General features: G+C 37.6%; 1 protein-coding gene across 1 annotated transcript in view; it reads left to right on the top strand.

The window, feature by feature from the left end:
* The first annotated feature begins 347 nt into the window (after positions 1 to 347).
* The window catches only part of Wnt5 (Wnt oncogene analog 5), a 638,708-nt gene continuing 619,148 nt past the window's right edge, over positions 348 to 19,907 (top strand). The window contains exon 1 of the mRNA XM_067776631.1: positions 348 to 400. The gene's annotated coding sequence lies outside the window, so the exon portion shown is untranslated. The remainder of the gene's footprint in view (positions 401 to 19,907) is intronic.

The raw sequence follows: 19,907 nt of genomic DNA, 5'->3' as shown, positions 1-19,907 counted from the left end.
TGAAAGCCGGAGAAAGAAAAAAAGGCTCATCTGAGATTGGGAAGATATATAGAGGAAGACTTAATCTCCTTTGGTGCTGGAAATCGTAGCCATGTATTATCAAAAATCTTTAAAAAATCACCCTTTAGTTTGGAAACTATGAGGCGGCATTTCATTTGTCGCGCATTTTCATTAGAACACTTCTAAAAATGTCATATTATTTTATTTTCCGTCTTGTTGCTCATTATGTTTTTCTCTTTTCACTTTTTCACCCATTTTCACTTTGCAAATATGAGCAACTATGACACAAGTGTACAGAAGACACTTGAATGTGTGTCTCTTCCAATTCAGTTGTCGCCTGTTGAGTGCCTGAATGCAATTTTACACGTTCAATGCGACTTGCAAGTGCATGTCTAAATAAGTAAATATCAAGTGAATATAGTATTTGTGTGTGTGTGTGTATGTGTTTATTTACATAATTTGCATCTCGTGTTATTGATGCAATAAAATTCAGTCAACACTAAATGTTCACTTCCAAACACCTTTGTAAATGATCATTCTACATATATGTACATATGTATGTATGTAGATTTGTGAATGTGTTTGGAAGAATGTTTGATGTGCCGGTAGTTTCGATGTGATGTAAGCTCTGCTGATTGCTCTTATAAAGGTGAAGGAAATAGTTACATTAATTATTTTACCCAGTAATCAGTTCAGCGAGTAGATATTATATGTGTACACTGAGAAAAATGAAAGATTTTCAAAGTTTTGATGTCACACATTTCTGTGGCAATTTGAAAAAAAACAAGTAAGAACGGGACTGTCTTCGGCTGTGCCGAAGACTTCATACCTTTCATGAATGGGGCTGAACAATAATCTTATCCCGTTCGTAATCTCCGAATAATCGGATGTATAAGATAAGAAATATATAGTGAACAGATCTGCATACCTTAACGATTTTTAAGATAAATATAAGATAAACAAGTAAGGAAGGCTAAGTTCGGGTGTAACCGAACATAACATACTCAGTTGAGAGCTATGGAGACAAAATAAGGAAAATCAATCTGGGGTAACCCTGGAATGTGGTTGTATAACATGTGTATCAAATGAAAGGTATTAAAGAGTATTTTAAGAGAGAATAGGCCATAGTTCTATGGATGAACGCCATTTAGGGATATCGCCATAAAGGTAGACCAGGGCTGACTCTAGAATTTGTTTGTACGATATGGGTATCAAATGAAAGGTGTTACTGAGCATTTTAAGAGGGAGTGGGCCTTAGGTCTATCGGTGGACGCCTTTTCGAGATGTCCCCATTAAGGTGGACCAGGGGTGTCTCTAGAATGTGTTTGTACGATATGGGAATCAAATGAAAGGTGTTACTGAGCATTTTAAGAGGGAGTGGGCATTAGGTCTATAGGTGGACGCCTTTTCGAGATATCGCCATTAGGGTGGGCCAGGGGTGACTCTAGAATGTTTGTACGGTATGGGTATCAAACGAAAGGTGTTACTGAGCATTTTAAGAGGGAGTGGGCATGAGGTCTATAGGTGGACGCCTTTTCGAGATATCGTCATTAGGGTGGGCCAGGGGTGACTCTAGAATGTGTTTGTACGATATGTGCATCAAACGAAAGGTGTTACTGAGCATTTTAAGAGGGAGTGGGCATTAGGTCTATAGGTGGACGCCCTTTCGAGATATCGCCATTAGGGTGGGCCAGGGGTGACTCTAGAATGTTTGTACGATATGGGTATCAAAGGAAAGGTGTTATGAGCATTTTAAGAGAGAGTGAGCATTAGGTCTATAGGTGGACGCCTTTTCGAGATATCGCCATTAGGGTGGGCCAGGGGTGACTCTAGAATGTGTTTGTACGATATGGGTATCAAATGAAAGGTGGTAAGGAGTATTTTAAAAGGGAGTAATCCTTAGTTCTATAGGTGGACGCCTTTTCGAGATATCGCCATAAAGGTGGACCAAGGGTGACTCTAGAATGTTTGTACGATATGGGTATCAAACGAAAGGTGTTACTGAGCATTTTAAGAGGGAGTGGGCATTAGGTCTATAGGTGGACGCCTTTTCGAGATATCGCCATTAGGGTGGGCCAGGGTGACTCTAGAATGTGTTTGTACGATATGGGTATCAAATGAAAGGTGGTAATGAGTATTTTAAAAGGGAGTAATCCTTAGTTCTATAGGTGGACGCCTTTTCGAGATATCGCCATAAAGCTGGACCAAGGGTGACTCTAGAATGTTTGTACGGTATGGGTATCAAACGAAAGGTGTTACTGAGCATTTTAAGAGGGAGTGGGCATTAGGTCTATAGGTGGACGCCTTTTCGAGATATCGCCATTAGGGTGGGCCAGGGTGACTCTAGAATGTGTTTGTACGATATGGGTATCAAATGAAAGGTGGTAATGAGTATTTTAAAAGGGAGTAATCCTTAGTTCTATAGGTGGACGCCTTTTCGAGATATCGCCATTAGGGTGGGCCAGGTGTGACTCTAGAATGTTTGTACGATATGGGTATCAAACGAGGGGTGTTACTGAGCATTTTAAGAGGGAGTGGGCATTAGGTCTATAGGTGGACGCCTTTTCGAGATATCGCCATTAGGGTGGGACAGGGGTGACTCTAGAATGTTTGTATGATATGGGTATCAAACGAAAGGTGTTACTGAGCATTTTAAGAGGGAGTGTACATTAGGTCTATAGGTGGACGCCTTTTCGAGATATCGCCATTAGGGTGGGCCAGGGGTGACTCTAGAATGTTTGTACGATATGGGTATCAAACGAAAGGTGTTACTGAGCATTTTAAGAGGGAGTGGACATTAGGTCTATAGGTGGACGCCTTTTCGAGATATCGCCATTAGGGTGGGCCAGGGTGACTCTAGAATGTGTTTGTACGATATGGGTATCAAATGAAAGGTGGTAATGAGTATTTTAAAAGGGAGTAATCCTTAGTTCTATAGGTGGACGCCTTTTCGAAATATCGCCATTAGGGTGGGCCAGGTGTGACTCTAGAATGTTTGTACGATATGGGTATCAAACGAAAGCTGTTACTGAGCATTTTAAGAGGGAGTGGGCATTAGGTCTATAGGTGGACGCCTTTTCGAGATATTGCCATTAGGGTGGGCCAGGGGTGACTCTAGAATGTTTGTACGATATGGGTATCAAACGAAAGGTGTTACTGAGCATTTTAAGAGGGAGTGGGCATTAGGTCTATAGGTGGACGCCTTTTCGAGATATTGCCATTAGGGTGGGCCAGGGGTGACTCTAGAATGTTTGTACGATATGGGTATCAAACGAAAGCTGTTACTGAGCATTTTAAGAGGGAGTGGACACTAGGTCTATAGGTGGACGCCTTTTCGAGATATCGCCATTAGGGTGGGCCAGGGGTTACTCTAGAATGTTTGTACGATATGGGTATCAAACGAAAGGTGTTACTGGGCATTTTAAGAGAGAGGGGGCATTAGTTCTATAGGTGGACGCCTTTTCGAGATATCACCATTAGGGTGGGACAGGGGTGACTCTGGTATGTTTTTGTACGATATGGATATCAAATTAAAGGTATTAATGAGGGTTTTAAAAGCGAGTGGCCCTTAGATGTATATGTGAAGGCGTTCTCGTGATATCCACCAAAATGTGGACCAGGTGATCCAGAAAATCATCTGTCGGGTACTGCTAATTTATTTATATATGCAATACCACTAACAGTATTCCTGCCAAGATTCCAAGGGCTGTTGATTTCGCCTTGTAGAACTTTTTCATTTTCTTCTACTTAATATGGTAGGTGTCACACCCATTTTACAAAGATTTTTCCAAAGTTATATTTTGCGTCAACAAACCAATCCAGTTACCATGTTTCATCCCTTTTTTCGTATTTGGTATAGAATTATGGCATTTTTTCATTTTTCGTAATTTTCGATATCGATAAAGTGGGCGTGGTTATGGTCAGATTTCGCCCATTTTTTATACCAAGAAAAAGTGAGCTCAGGTAAGTACGTGGGCTAAGTTTAGTAAAGATATATCGGATTTTGCTCAAGTTATTGTGTTAATGGCCGAGCGGAAGGACAGACGGTGGACTGTGTATAAAAACTGGGCGTGGCTTCCACCGATTTCGCCCATTTTCACAGAGAACAGTTACCGTCATAGAATCTATGCTCCTACCAAATTTGAGAAGGATTGGTAAATTTTTGTTCGACTTATGGCAATAAAAGTATTCTAGACAAACTAAATGAAAATGGGCGGAGCCACGCCCATTTTGAAATTTTCTTTTATTTTTGTATTTTGTTGCATCATATCATTACTGGAGTTGAATTTTGACTTAATTTACTTATATACAGTAAAGATATTAAATTTTTTGTTAAAATTTGAATTTAAAAAAATTTTTTTTTAAAAAGTGGGCGTGTTCTTAATCCAATTTTGCTAATTTTTATTTAGCACATATAGAGTAATAGTAGTAACGTTCCTGCCAAATTTCATCATGATATCTTCAACGACTGCCAAATTACAGCTTGCAAAACTTTTAAATTACCTTCTTGTAAAAGTGGGCGGGGCCACGCCCATTGTCCAAAATCTTACTAATTTTCTATTTTGCGTCATAACGTCAACCCATCTACCAAGTTTCGTCGCTTTATCTGTCTTTTGTAATGAGTTATCGCACTTTTTCGGTTTTTCGAAATTTTCGATATCGAAAAAGTGGGCGTGGTTATAGTCCGATATTTTAAATAGCGATCTGAGATGAGTGCTCAGGAACCTACATACCAAATTTCATCAAGATATCTCAAAATTTACTCAAGTTATCGTGTTAACGGACGGACGGACGGACGGACGGACATGGCTCAATCAAATTTTTTTTCGATCCTGATTATTTTGATATATGGAAGTCTATATCTATCTCGATTCCTTTATATATGTACAACCAACCGTTATCCAATCAAACTTAATATACTCTGTGAGCTCTGCTCAACTGAGTATAAAAACAGCCTATTTCGAGTTAGGATAAAAGTGATATTCTGGCTTCATAACAGAAATCCGTTACAAATCTCCCTGCGTTACTTACTCATAGCCCTACCGCCAAATGGCTGCTACAAAATATAGGAAGTTACAATGGTGAATTGCGGCTAGCTTTTCAGATATAGGTATATGTATCGCCATTATCCGAACTCGAAATAGGTTGTTTTTTCAAATTGCCACAGATTTATTGTTCTTGTTGTTGTTGTTGTAGCAGTGCTCAAACATTTGTCATGTGGATTAGCATTCCATCCATGGGTTCTCCGCTACTATGCATCAAGTTCTTCTTATTGCGTTTTACCATATACCAAGTTTGGGACTTTTGGTTCTAAAGTGACAGAAGATAATGGTAAAACTGTTATGTATTTTGCCCGAAATTGATTCTGTACAGTCCGGATGCTAGCACCATTAGGATACTAGCCCAACCATCAAAACTGTTGATTTGTATATTATATAATATTTGTGACAGGATTCGCCTTGTGTAAGTCATGTTGATATCTGGCCTGGGGAGCTATAAAATGCGCTGTAAACTTCTTGAAAGAGTTGCCACGTGGCTTACCAATGAATAAAAGTATATTTATCGGGGTGAAAGAGCTCGTTTCCTAAGAACATCCAACATCCCTATCCTGATCCGAGTGAAGGCCAGGCAGACGCAGAAAAATGCTCCACAGGCTTATACTTGTCACGGTAGCAAGTGCAGTTTAAGCCAAGTATTACACCTCTGACCAAGGACATTTTCCCTTACTGAATTCGAGGCATACGCGAAGAACAGGCTCCGTCGTTTGATTAATCAGGATAAGGAAGAAGAGAAGCAGTCTCATGAGAAAAGTCCTAACAGGGACTAATAAGGAAAGAGAATGAGGAATGGTTACGTAGTAGTGAAGAGACATTTGAAGCGCTTCTAGACGCACATGAATAAGAGCCAGCAGACAACACTTGTATTCCTGCCATGCATAAGTGTATAAGACTGCATCATATACCTAACACTTGAAGAACTGCTGTGTCGTTTTAATACCAAAGGCGGGAAAGATCAGTCGTATGTGCCACAAAGAGTACAGGCCCATTAGCTTATCAATTAGAGGCTGATATATCTGTATATAGAGTCGAAGATGGGTAAAAAAACGTTCTCCAAGATACAACATGCGTACACTAAAGGCAAGTCGGTAGACATAGCACTACATAAGGTGGTTATAAACGTAGATAAAGCCTTGAGATAAAAGGAGTATGCACTGAAAGAAATGGTGCTAGTAAAATCAACAAATCGGTTCTGTTGTTCTTGACTTAACGGAGATTCGGTGAAATTTATCGAATTATGGTTAATTTGACCGAGTTCTTTGTCAAGCGAACAAATTAGTTTAGTCATTTCAACAGAAGAGAAATTGTAGCTCTTAAGTTAACAAAATTCTGTAAAATTGACAGATTCCTAACCAATCTAACTGATTTTTCTGTTAACACACTTGATCTCACTGGTCATTTCAACAGCGATAAATAGTCAATACATGAGCAAATTTCAAAGAGAATTTTACGCTCACTGCGCTCTCTAATTTGTAATTATGACGATGGTGCCACTTGTTAAAAAAAACACCAAAATAAGAAAACCACCAAATCGACAAAACACACAAAATGGGAGAACATCAAACAACTAGTTTTTCAGTTATCAATACAAAACGAAAAAACCCTTTTTTGAATTTACTGTGCAAAAAATTATGAGATACCGGGTGAGACACCTATTTATCGGGTACAATTTTGCAACTTCTCCTCCAAGCGGAATGCAAAATTGCGTCCTCTTTTTGCAAAAGTTGTGTTTGAACGAACAGGATTTTTCCAAAGTTAGTAACATTTTGTTTAAGTTTTTACGAATTTTCACTCACGCGAACGAATCTAATAACATAATAAAAAACATCCTTTTTTAGTGTTGATGTTTCCGACAACATAAAGGTTTGAGTTGTTTTGGGATCGTTTCAACTTAAAGTGTTACGAAAATTTAACTTGCCGAAATACATGTAAAGTTACTCCAGTGGTGAATTACCTTCCTGCGATTTGATTCTTTACTTTTCTATAATTTACAAGTTCTCTATTTAAAATGTTATTTGTTATTTCAATCATTTATACTAGAAGTTTTGTTCGAAACAATCAAGTGTGGCAACTACATGAGAGAGAAGAAATTGAGAATGAGCTGAGCTGCAACTGAAAGAATTGAGAATCAGTTTTGTGACTACAATTTTCATTTCTGTATGAAAAGCGAAATTCAAAATTATAAATTAAATAAATTATAAAATTTTAAATTTGGTGAAAGTGCGTTTAATAAAACAAAATAATAAAATGTATAATGTTTAACGTGTGCCAGCATATTTGATGTAAGCACAATTGAAGTTCGGTTAGTAAGTGCGTACATATGTACGTATGGATATGTAGCAAGCATGTGTATTTTTGTATTCACATATTTACGTATGTATATGGCAACATAGGTACGTACTTTCGTACAAAGCTGTCGCAACAACTTTTCTTGTTCATTTGACTACTAAAACGGTCAATTACGAATCAACGATTTGTGCACAGTTGATTCAACATCTTGTTGCGATGGATAAAAATTGACAGAAATTTCGGTTGAACTGACCCGTATTTCGGTTGATTTTACCAGTTTTCTTCTTTCAGTGTGCTTGAGTAGTCTTCTTAGACAATGTTTCTAAACGGACGGGGTATTGTTACCTTTGCTGTGGACATTAAAAAGCGAATGGGCTAGCTTAGCAGAGCGCATCACTCGAAGCTTATATAGAGATGTTCAAACCAGATTACTTACTTACTTAATTGGCGCTTAACCGTCAAACCAGATTGGACGAGATAAAAAGAAGGAGAGAGCTGCACATGATCGACCAAGCAGGGAAGGCGTGGAATCATGCGTGGGGCTGCATAGTGTCGAAGATCATGTGCGGATCATACAACTGTGGACTAAAGAGCTACTCTTTTATTGAAAAGGCCCATAATAAGAACTCTGACTAGACACTGCCTTCTGGCGTCATCTGCTTTTAAATTAGGATTTGTCAGTGAAAGCAGGTGTAGGAAGTACGGGTTGGAGGAGGATACGATCGAGCACGTTCATTCAATTTGAAGCCCTCACGGACCAGACAATTCAACCTAACATAACCTTATAAAAATCCTCAACCTCGCCTTAAATGATTGTTTTTTCCAGTGTTATGTCTGCAGTTGAATTTATGAGTTGATGGGCTGCTGGAGTAGGTATATTTGCATAAATTGCCACGTGATGTTATGTTGTTAATTAATTCTTAAGTTAAGCGCAACCACTTGCAGGCAAACATACTTATAAACCAAACGCCAACACGCCATAGCGAATCTTACGTAAATAACTGCTTATGCGCCTATTAGTGGTAGTGGTAACTGTGGAAGGTATTCTCGGGGATTGCGAAGATAAACGGCTAAAGCAAAGACATGCGCTGAGATGAATATCTGTAACATACATATATACGAGTATATACATGATTACTGGGAAATCGACTTACTGTGTATATTTTAATGTTACTAGCTAGGACTTTTGCCTCTAGACGCATACAAATTATTAAAAAAAATTCTTCGGATAATATATTGACCGGCGGCAGTTATAGGTTGTACAACGTTGGGGAATTGCGTATAGGAAGACTAAGCTTTCCTTTTTGGTCATAATATCGTGAAGAAGTAATGACTAAGTTCTCGATATGTGAAATTCGATCGTATTTTTGTCAAGAAGGTACTTAAGACGTACGCAGATGACGTTGCACTTGTCATAATTGACTCTTTGATGGATCGGGTGCTTCGGGATATACATACTTGTCACGTTGAGCGCCAACACGGAGAATACGGATATGGTCTTTTTTACTAGGAGGTATAAGATCCCGAATTGGCGTAGGCCTAAGCTAGGAGGACCCTGAAGAGACACCTTGCTTAAAATATCTAGGAATCTTTCTAGACTGTAGGTTGTAATAATATAGCCTTAAGCGGGACTCAGTGCTTCGGGCAGCTTGAGCTCAGACTCATCCCTATCTGCGCTTCGACGCCTCACTCAGAGCCACGATTGTGTTGGAAGGTTGGTGCGAGGGTGCTCAAATGGCAGACGCGGCGATACACGTATACATCGACGGTTTCATAGTAATGAAAGAGTAAGGTCTGCGGCACACTGCGCAGACCCTGAAATAAACAAATCCTACGAGCTGCTAGATTAAATAAATAAATGAAATGCGCGATAACCTCCGAAGAGATTTAAGGCCGAACTTCTCTTCCAATTTGGTCGTGCTCCTTTTAATTTTTCCTAAAATTGGCGGCACGGCAGTAGGACTTGTTTTGTGCCGGCTCCGAACGGCATCTGCAAGGCAAATGAGTTTTCACTGAGAGCTTTTCGTGGCAGAAACACTCGGAGTGCTTGCCAAACTCTGGCGAGGGGCGACCCCGCTTAGAAAAATTTTCTTCTAATTGAAAAAACTTGTTTCTAAATATTTGGTGTTACTTTGCCCGCGGCGTGAGCCCATGATCTACCGTGTGGTGGGCGATGCACGCTACCATCACACCACGGCGTCCGCTTTGCAGCAGTACTGCAGGTTACTGTAGTATTTTCCAGGCGGAAGTAATGGCCGTAGCTAAAGCAATAGAAATACTGGAGGACAATACATAGCTCGAACTGCAGCCGCGTCAATTTTTACATTCACAGCCAAGCAGCAATTAAGGCTCAGTCACACTTATCACTGTCTCAGTTCAAACTAATCTAACATACGTGGTGAAGTCCACGAATAAGTTGATTTTTTTCGAAAATACTGTGTCGTCTTAAACTTGAAGGTAACTTTGGTAGTAATAATACATTTGCGTTAATCATTTCTAATGATGTCTCTTAGAATCGAATATCCTATACAAGTCAAATCCTAAAATTTTGACATTTCATAGCGATAGAGCATATTGTCGACCACAAATGAAAATAAATGCCATCGATAAGAGCCCAATGCCGTGTACTTAGGTAGATATTCCTAGTTCTGTCTTTAAGCTTTAAAAAGGCGAATTAATATGGATAATGAATATTTTGATAATTAATCAATATTTAAAATTCGACTTTCTGGACTTGAACGCTTATTCTACAAAATAGCTTTATTTGACATTTTCGTTTTCACAAACACTGGGTGACCGACCCTCATCTTAATCGATAATTGTGAATTATTTGTAGCGCAAATAGTTAACATTTATTGCGAGTAGAAGAAAATCAATAAAACAACTGACTTTTATTTACACTTTTGCCACGATATCGAATGCAAAGTTTTGATGCAGTGCTCATTTCAAGTATCGCTATATAAGTATCGGCTACCCGATTGTATCGGATATATATTCAAAGTATCGGCATTGAATTGACAATACACATACAAAATTACTAAGGTCCATTGCCTTAATATTCGGTTGACCCTTTTCCGAGTTTAATTTCGTTGGAATAGTCTGTGACTCGGTTAACCCCAATTTACGGCTGAATTTAGTATTTTAGTCTCATCTCAAGAGTGGTGAGATGTACTATGTATTGGTGAGTATACAATTTTGGTATCGAATATCAAGAGTATCGATATATGTAACAAAATGTCATCGAAATTCGCGTCCCGCCCTTTGCCTTGCACTTAACTGACATTCGATGGAATAAAAGCGAAATTTCTATGACATATGGGTAAGTGAGTAAGCAAAGATGGTGAAAATGGCCTAAGAAAGACACAAAACGATTAAACTTATTGAACTTAAAAAAATTTCATTCCAAAAGCGAATATCTATTTAAATTTGAGATCAAGTTATTCACACCCCAAAATGAAAATGGTTTTCAGAAGTACCGCGTTCATAACTTTCTTCATTTGCCAAAGCTTTTTCCAACAACTTTCTTTCAACTTTGTAATGACCTCTACCATTAGGTCATATATTCAAGTAGTCAAACTTAAAGTCTAAATCCTTTTTTTTTTATTATGTTAAGTAAAAGATGGGAGTGACCAAAACGCGATATGTTTAGTGGATTTGCCCATATGTATGATGCAGAGGTAATTTAAACTTATTGCCTGTTATCAATTTGTATCGAGGTATGAGACATTAATACAATATCTACAGATGTTTATTTATCTGACCATTTACATATATACCGCACACCCACATACATCTAAGAGGAGCTAGGTCATAAATTTGAAATTTTGAGGCTATGCATACCACGGCTTATCCCAATTCAATATTTGCCGACCTGTGCACTTATTTTGTTTAATATCACGCTAACCACCGAGAAGAACATTTCTTAAAACTTAAAATGTCATTTGCGCTTATGAGGACGAAAGTAAGTTTTTCATGTTTTCTCAACATTGTTAGTTTTTGAGTTGATCGCTATTAAGATTTAGGTGCTCGATATGATACTAGAGAAGTTCGTTGTGTATTGAATACCCCTGCGAAAAATCGTGTGATTAATCCCTAAAGAGATTGGACTCCGATTGGTCTCTTTTGTCTACATCTAGGCATAATTGAACCCCTTTAGTCCCTTTCGGGTACAGTTGGGATTAGTCAGTTTGATATCTATGTAGCCCATTTTAAGAAATATAAAAAAAAACTGCAACGAAATGATTAAAATAAAAAAGATTACAGATGATTGAATAGAATGATTTAAGAAAAATGCGAAGCATTATACCGAACCTAAATTACTAGGACTTAGCGACTAAGACGGAGTTAGGTTTAATTTTCGAATAATCTTTTTTATTCAATTTTGAAAAGCAGGCCGAACAACGTACATCAAGTAGATTTGACGAAAATGCGACTGCACCCTGATGTGATTTGAGGCCTTATTGATTCGAAAAGGGACTAGTCTTCCTATGTTCTCATATGGGTACAAAGGGGATTGATCCTATCGATCCATTTCGGGTATAAATGGGTACAATTAGTCTCTTCATAGGGCATGCTCAAACAAAAGGGAACAGTTCAACTCATACAAAGAGATCAAAACTTGCATTGGTCGCATACTCCTTTGCGACTCAACCCGGATTCATCCTATACTAACCGCATTTTTTGCAGGAACATTTTGAATATGTAAATATGTACATTTGGAAGGTTATTTTCATGCAAATACATTTATATAAATAAATATTTGTACATACGTTTATTTGATGTTTACGTATCAATTAAATTATAGCTGAAAACATATCAATAGCTCGGTTGGGTGTTTGTGCAAAAACACTGAACCATTTGGTTATATCAAATTTGAATATTTGCGCTTAGAAGTTGTTTAAACAGGCTATTGGTTTATTTAATAACCACATGAAACGCATTACACTAAATTAAGAATAATACACGTATACAAGAATTATAATGAATTACTCCTTTAGCAGACAGCATACCATCGGAGTGAAGAACACCAGGCCTGAAGGAGCCCACTGAATTTTGATTAAGCAAATGGCGACTTCCAAAAGCTTCCATAAAAATATGCTCTGTACATGTGTTGGGTAGTAAGATTTTACTTACTTACCTAAAATAAAATAAGTAAATGTAAGGAGCGATAACTTCCGAAGAGATTTAAGCCGAGCTTCTCTTCCAATTTGCGTCGAGCTCCTTTTTATTTTTCTACAAATTGGAGGGACGGGACCTACTTGTTTTATGCCGACTCCGAACGGCATCTGCAAGGCAGATGAGTTTTCACTGAGAGCGTTTCATGGCAGAAACACACTCGGAGTGTTTGCCAAACACTGCCGAGGGGCGACCCCGCTTAGAAAAATTTTCGTCTAATTGAAAAACTTTGTTTCTAAAATTTTGATGTTGCTTTGCCTGGGGCGTGAACCCAGGATCATCGGTGTGGTAGGGGAGCACGCTACCGTCACATCACGGCGGCCGTACTTACTTACCTAGTTGGTGTTTAACTGTTTAAACGGTTATGGCCGTCCAACAAAGCGAGCCTGTCGCTTCTTCGGTGGATTTACAGGCACCAATTGGTCCCACCTAAGGAGCGAGGCCGCCCTCTTCCTTTGCTGCCATATGCGTGTTCCGATAAAAATACTTTCTTAGCGGGAGCATCATCTTTCATTCGCATAAAATGTCCTAGCCACCGTAGCCGCTGTGTTTTAATTCGCTGGACTATGTTGATGTCTGCGTAAACTACAAGCTCATCATCAAATCTTGGTCCATCCTTCTCCGCCATGTAGAAGGACAGGTAAGAAAAGTGATTTGTAGAGCATGATTTTCGTTTGCCGAGAAAGGACTTTACTTTTCAATTGCATACCTAGTCCAAAGCAGTATTTATTGGCAAGTGATTCTTTGCTGGATTTCAGAGCTGATGTTGTTCTTTGTGTTGATTATGGTTCCAAAATAAACGAAAAGTGCTAAAAGTAGCGTAGTTGCCAAAGCGCAAATGCGCTGACGTTCTGCTCGGTTACAGCAGGTACTTCGTTTTGTCCTCATTCACCATCAAACTTTCCATCTGATGCCGAATTTTGCGGGCGTTATTCTTGGTAGATAGGAGATCAACCTGCTCGCATTCACGCCTTTCTGCCTCCGCTTTTTTCTTCCTGTAAAGGAGTCGCGGTTTCCTTTTCAACTCGCAGTAGCGTTCACAAACTCTTCTTGTTGCGCTCGTTTTAATGTAGTTCTCTAGATAGCATCTTTTCTTTCGGGTGCAATGCTGTATTCTTCATCGTACGGTGGTCGCCTGTAACCAATTTTTTCCTCAGCGGCGGTACGAAGTGCTTTAGAGATTTCGTCCCACTGATCCTCCATTCTGTTGTTGTTGTTGTAGCAATAGGCGCGACCGATCACAAATTGTCATCAACATCCTCTAACGGGGTTTTAAGCAAACCTGCAGTTTCAACAGGGGTGAACCATAGTGAGAGGGGTGTTTGAAGTGTTGGTTCCACATTGCAATTGAAGAGATAGTTGGTGTCATGTGGGGACACATTGTAAGCAGGACATACATTTTGTATGTCAGGGTTGATTCTGGACAGGTAAGAGTTTAGCCTGTTACAGTACCCAGATCTAAGTTGAGATAGAGGGACGTGCGTTTCCCTAGGGAGCGTGCGTTCCTCTTCTGCGAGTGCTGAATTCCATCGGGTTGAATTGTACTCTCCGCCACGCAGAGAAGGGCGCGTGTTTTGGCTGCCCATGAGATAATGATCCGAGTCTCATACGAAGCTTTGATAAAAAAATTCTAACTTTACGGCAGCATTCATCATACAATCCCTCGTCTCTAGTTAGTCCCTCTCTGAAACTTAAAACAGTACACACGTGGTCTAAAACGGCTTTATCCTTTGGCTTTTGACCACGTTCTGCAACCCACATCTCATACAAGTCCCTCTTTGTTATCGTTGTGATTCTAATTTTCATGTTTATACTATCCTTAAACATCGCCTACGCTATTCATATTTCGGGTTATTTGCGGCTTGCAGACATTTATGTAAGTTTCTTTCTTAAGGATATCACTATTACTTTTATTAAATATCGTTGCTTTTACGAAAACTGCTAGGGGCCTACTAACTTTTTTGTCTTAACATATCACCAAGTGGGTTGAGGTATTACCAATACCGACCACAACAACAAAAAACGTTCTTTGCGAAGCTGTAGTGACCTTAGAAATACTGTAAGAGGGAAACAATTTTCGTTGGCTTTTTTTTACCGTAAGTGTATCTTTTAACTATTTAACTAAATTTAATAAAAAATTTAATAAATCCCATTAGCTATTTGTGGCATGACAGAAAAGTTATTTAACATATTTGAATATTTTTGTTTCCATTTTTCAACTAAATAAATTTAACGAACAGCTAGAACACAACAATTTGTTGTGTGTGGAAATAAAGTAAGTTTGTAATATAACATTACACTAGCAGCTTATTTTCCCGCAATTAATTAAGTTGATTACCTAAGCCACTAGCGTAGTTGGTAGTTTATTTAAATTTAATTTCTAGTTAAAATACACACACATTTGTATTATGAAAAACAATAATACACTTGATTTATGATGCTTTATTCAATAAAAGTGAACAATCAACGAATACAGATAAATTTTTTTTACAAACCCACACATTTATCTATTATCAAGCACATTTTTTTCACTGCAGTGAATTATATAACTTGACCAAAAAATATTAGTTTACAACTATAATTATGTGACTGATACCTGATTAGCGGGGAAATGAGAGAAACCTTAGCGAAGTTGTAGATACACTTGCGATGTTCATAGTAGTAAGAATTCCAATTTTTGGCGTGTTATTTTAAAATTACAGAAATAAGTGGAGCTTAGGTACATATTTTATGTCGATTTCGAAAGGCATCTGAAAAGGAGAAGAATTTCTGCTGACTAGCTTTTCATAGCAGATATATAACAGGGTGTTTGCAAAACAACTGCCAAAGACCAACCCCGTTTTAGAAAAACTTATTTGGACGGTTCCTTCATGTTACTTTTCCTTGAATCATCACCTTCTCCTCTCCTAGTTCGTTTATCTCAAGATTTTCCTCTTCCTCTATTTATCTTCTTCGGCACCTAACTCTTCCGATCACCATTCGTAACTAAATTCGGATAAAATTATGTATCCAGTTGCTGGTTTAAACATTCAACTCCACACATTCCAGATGTCGTTGATTCTTTATGTTACTGTTGTAGTAAGGTTAGGTTAGCTTAGGTGGTAGCTGCCCTGGTAGTTCCCCTCACTTGGACAGCATGAAGGTTTGTTGTGGTACTAGATAAAAAATGGTGACGTAGCTATAGCTACTTAGAGAATCGTTTAAACATAATCAAAATATTCTGAGTCGCGTGCCAGCAGATTAATTTGGATTAAAAATCATTTACATTGACCAAAATTTCAATAACTTTCTTGTTGAGTCCGTAAATTGAGTAGTGAAAGAAAGCCCTATATTATTTATTCGGCTGTCCAAATCCAATTAAAATTTACGAAAATTTGTTTGCAGTTTTTTTCTTTTTTTTTGCTGTTCCCCTGTATTTTATATCACGATAAACAAAATTCCAAACGAATAGCCACATCCTATATATTAAGTTTGAATTTTCTTCAAAACAAGGAGATCACTTTATAATAACACAGTACAACAAAATTAGGACTTTTTGTTGCAACTGAGTAACGATTTTATTTTTTCATAAAACCGAATTCGTACAGACCATTTTTGCTTAACATACTTGTGTGGTAAGCTATTTTTTATTTGCATTTAAATATTAGGGTCTTACAAGTGGTTTTCGGTGAAGCTGTAAGAAACCTGGAAACTTGCAACTTAAATTCCGGAAAATAATGATCCCTGTAGTATTTCATCCTTATACTTCAATTCTCCACGACTTGGTAGTTTTTTTTTCCTTAAATCAGTAGTTAAACGCTGAGTAAATCTTTAAAAACATGTTGCATCATCATATCAGATAACCTGTTAAGCACGTTAACGTCAAATGTTCAATTTACTTATTATACAAATTTACAGTCGAAGCAACCAAAAGAACGCATAATTCGCTAGGTTTCATGTTGAATATAAACTTTAAAATCATAATTGTGACAAAACAAATAAAGGTGTCTAAGTTCGGGTGCAACCGAACATTATATACTCAGCGTGAGCTTCAATATCATTTCAGATAAATTACTTTTCTACATAACACGTGGCACCGTCCGTTTAAAAGAAAAATGTCTCCCCAGTAAAACTTGATAAGTGAAATATCATTGACTCAAAACTATTTTTTGCTAAGTTATAACTTATTATTCTAGTCTACGACCATTTTAGACTTGTTTTATAGCTAAGTTGGCGTGGTCTTTAACCGATCCTGTCCATTTTTATTAGAAATATTTTCTGCTACAAGGAAAATATGTGTAACTTTTCTTCGAGTTATGGCTCCCGAAACATAGAAAATTGCTTAATAATAAAAGGGGCGGTGCCAACCCATTTTCCAAAATTGTAGTGTTTTCCAATTTAATGTTATAATTCAATTAAGAAAGTAAAATTTTATTGATACAAAGCTCTTTTTCGCTAAGATACAGCCTATTATTTTGGTATGCAACCCTTTTAAAAATCTTTTATATAAAAGTGGGCGTGGACTTTAACCGATCTCGTCCATTTTCTCTAGAAATATTTCCTGCAATAGGGAAAATTTGTGTATCAAAGTTTATTACGATCCGTTCATTTTTCTTCGAGTTATGGCTCCCGAAACATAGTCATAAAAGGGGCGGTGCCGCGCTCATTTTTTAAAATTTGAAGTTTTTCCTATTTACTGTTATAAAACCACTTGGAAAATGAAATACCATTGATACAAAGCTCTTTTTTTGCAAAGATATAGCTTATTTTATTCTTCCACGACCCTTTTAAAAATCTTTTATATAAAAGTGGGCGTGGTCCTTAGCCGATTTCGTTAATTTTTCTCTCAAAGCATTCCATATAGTAAAGGCAACCTCTCTGCCGAATTTTGTTACGATAGGTTTAACGATTTTTGATTTACGATTAATCTAATATATAAAATTCTTGTGTCACGGTGTTAGAGGCTTAACTCCTCCGAAACGGCTGAACCGATTCTCATGAAATTTTGTGATCATATTGGGTAGGTCTGAGAATCGGCCAACGTTTTTTTCGCTACTTGCCTAGGGTCTTGATATCAAAACGTGGACCCGGGTACCCCTAGAATGTGTTTATACAATATGGATATAAAATGAAAGCTGTTGATGAGTGATTTCGTAGAGGATAATTCTCATACCCCTGGGTGACTAGGGTCTGGAGTATAGGCCAAACGTGGGCCCGTGAATGCCTAGACAATGTTTTTACATTGTGGGTATCAAATTGAAGCTGTTGATGAGTGCTTGAGTTCAGGGTAGTTTTCATACCTATTGGTGACTAGGGTCTCGAGATATAGGCCAAAACGTGGATTAGGGTAACACTAGGATGTGTTTTTACATTATGGGTATCAAATTGAAGCTGTTGATGTGTGCTTTAGTACAGAGTACGTTTCTGCCGCTGTTCCCCTGTATTTTATATCACGATAAACAAAATTCCAAACGAATAGCCACATCCTATATATTAAGTTTGAATTTTCTTCAAAACAAGGAGATCACTTTATAATAACACAGTACAACAAAATTAGGACTTTTTGTTGCAACTGAGTAACGATTTTATTTTTTCATAAAACCGAATTCGTACAGACCATTTTTGCTTAACATACTTGTGTGGTAAGCTATTTTTTATTTGCATTTAAATATTAGGGTCTTACAAGTGGTTTTCGGTGAAGCTGTAAGAAACCTGGAAACTTGCAACTTAAATTCCGGAAAATAATGATCCCTGTAGTATTTCATCCTTATACTTCAATTCTCCACGACTTCGTAGTTTTTTTTTTGCTTAAATCAGTAATTAAACGCTGAGTAAATCTTTAAAAACATGTTGCATCATCATATCAGATAACCTGTTAAGCACGTTAACGCCAAATGTTCAATTTACTTATTATACAAATTTACAGTCGAAGCAACCAAAAGAACGCATAATTCGCTAGGTTTCATGTTGAATATAAACTTTAAAATCATAATTGTGACAAAACAAATAAAGGTGTCTAAGTTCGGGTGCAACCGAACATTATATACTCAGCGTGAGCTTCAATATCATTTCAGATAAATTACTTTTCTACATAGCACGTGGCACCCCCCATTTAAAAGAAAAATGTCTCCCCAGTAAAACTTGATAAGTGAAATATCATTGACTCAAAACTATTTTTTGCTAAGTTATTTATAACTTATTATTCTAGTCTACGACCCTTTTAGACTTGTTTTATAGCTAAGTGGCCGTGGTCTTTAACCGATCCTGTCCATTTTTATTAGAAATATTTTCTGCTACAAGGAAAATATGTGTAACTTTTCTTCGAGTTATGGCTCCCGAAACATAGAAAATTGCTTAGTCATAAAAGGGGCGGTGCCAACCCATTTTCCAAAATTGTAGTGTTTTCCAATTTAATGTTATAATTCAATTAAGCAAGTAAAATTTTATTGATACAAAGCTCTTTTTCGCTAAGATACAGCTTATTATTTTGGTATGCAACCCTTTTAAAAATCTTTTATATAAAAGTGGGCGTGGACTTTAACCGATCTCGTCCATTTTCTCTAGAAATATTTCCTGCAATAGGGAAAATTTGTGTATCAAAGTTTATTACGATCCGTTCATTTTTCTTCGAGTTATGGCTCTCGAAACATAGTCATAAAAGGGGCGGTGCCACGCTCATTTTTTAAAATTTGAAGTTTTTCCTATTTACTGTTATAAAACCACTTGGAAAATGAAATACCATTGATACAAAGCTCTTTTTTTGCAAAGATATAGCTTATTTTATTCTTCCACGACCCTTTTAAAAATCTTTTATATAAAAGTGGGCGTGGTCCTTAGCCGATTTCGTTAATTTTTCTCTCAAAGCATTCCATATAGTAAAGGCAACCTCTCTGCCGAATTTTGTTACGATAGGTTTAACGATTTTTGATTTACGATTAATCTAATATATAAAATTCTTGTGTCACGGTGTTAGAGGCTTAACTCCTCCGAAACGGCTGAACCGATTCTCATGAAATTTTGTGATCATATTGGGTAGGTCTGAGAATCGGCCAACGTTTTTTTCGCTACTTGCCTAGGGTCTTGATATCAAAACGTGGACCCGGGTACCCCTAGAATGTGTTTATATAATATGAATAACAAACGAAAGCTGTTGATGAGTGCTATAGTAAAGGATAATTTTCATACAATTGGGAGGCTTGGGTCTCGAGATATAGCCCAAAATGTGGACCCTGATACCCCTAGAATATGTTTATACAATATGGATATCAAATGAAAGCTGTTGATGAGTGCTATAGTAAAGGATAATTTTCATACAACTGGGAGGCTTGGGTCTCGAGATATAGCCCAAAACGTGGACCCGGGTGCCCCTAGAATGTGTTTATACAATATGAATAACAAACGAAAGCT

This window comes from Eurosta solidaginis, chromosome 3 (assembly GCF_040869045.1).
Source record: "Eurosta solidaginis isolate ZX-2024a chromosome 3, ASM4086904v1, whole genome shotgun sequence".
Taxonomy (NCBI): domain Eukaryota; kingdom Metazoa; phylum Arthropoda; class Insecta; order Diptera; family Tephritidae; genus Eurosta; species Eurosta solidaginis.
Note: the sequence above shows the minus strand (reverse complement) of the source record. Positions and strands in the feature narration are given on the sequence as shown.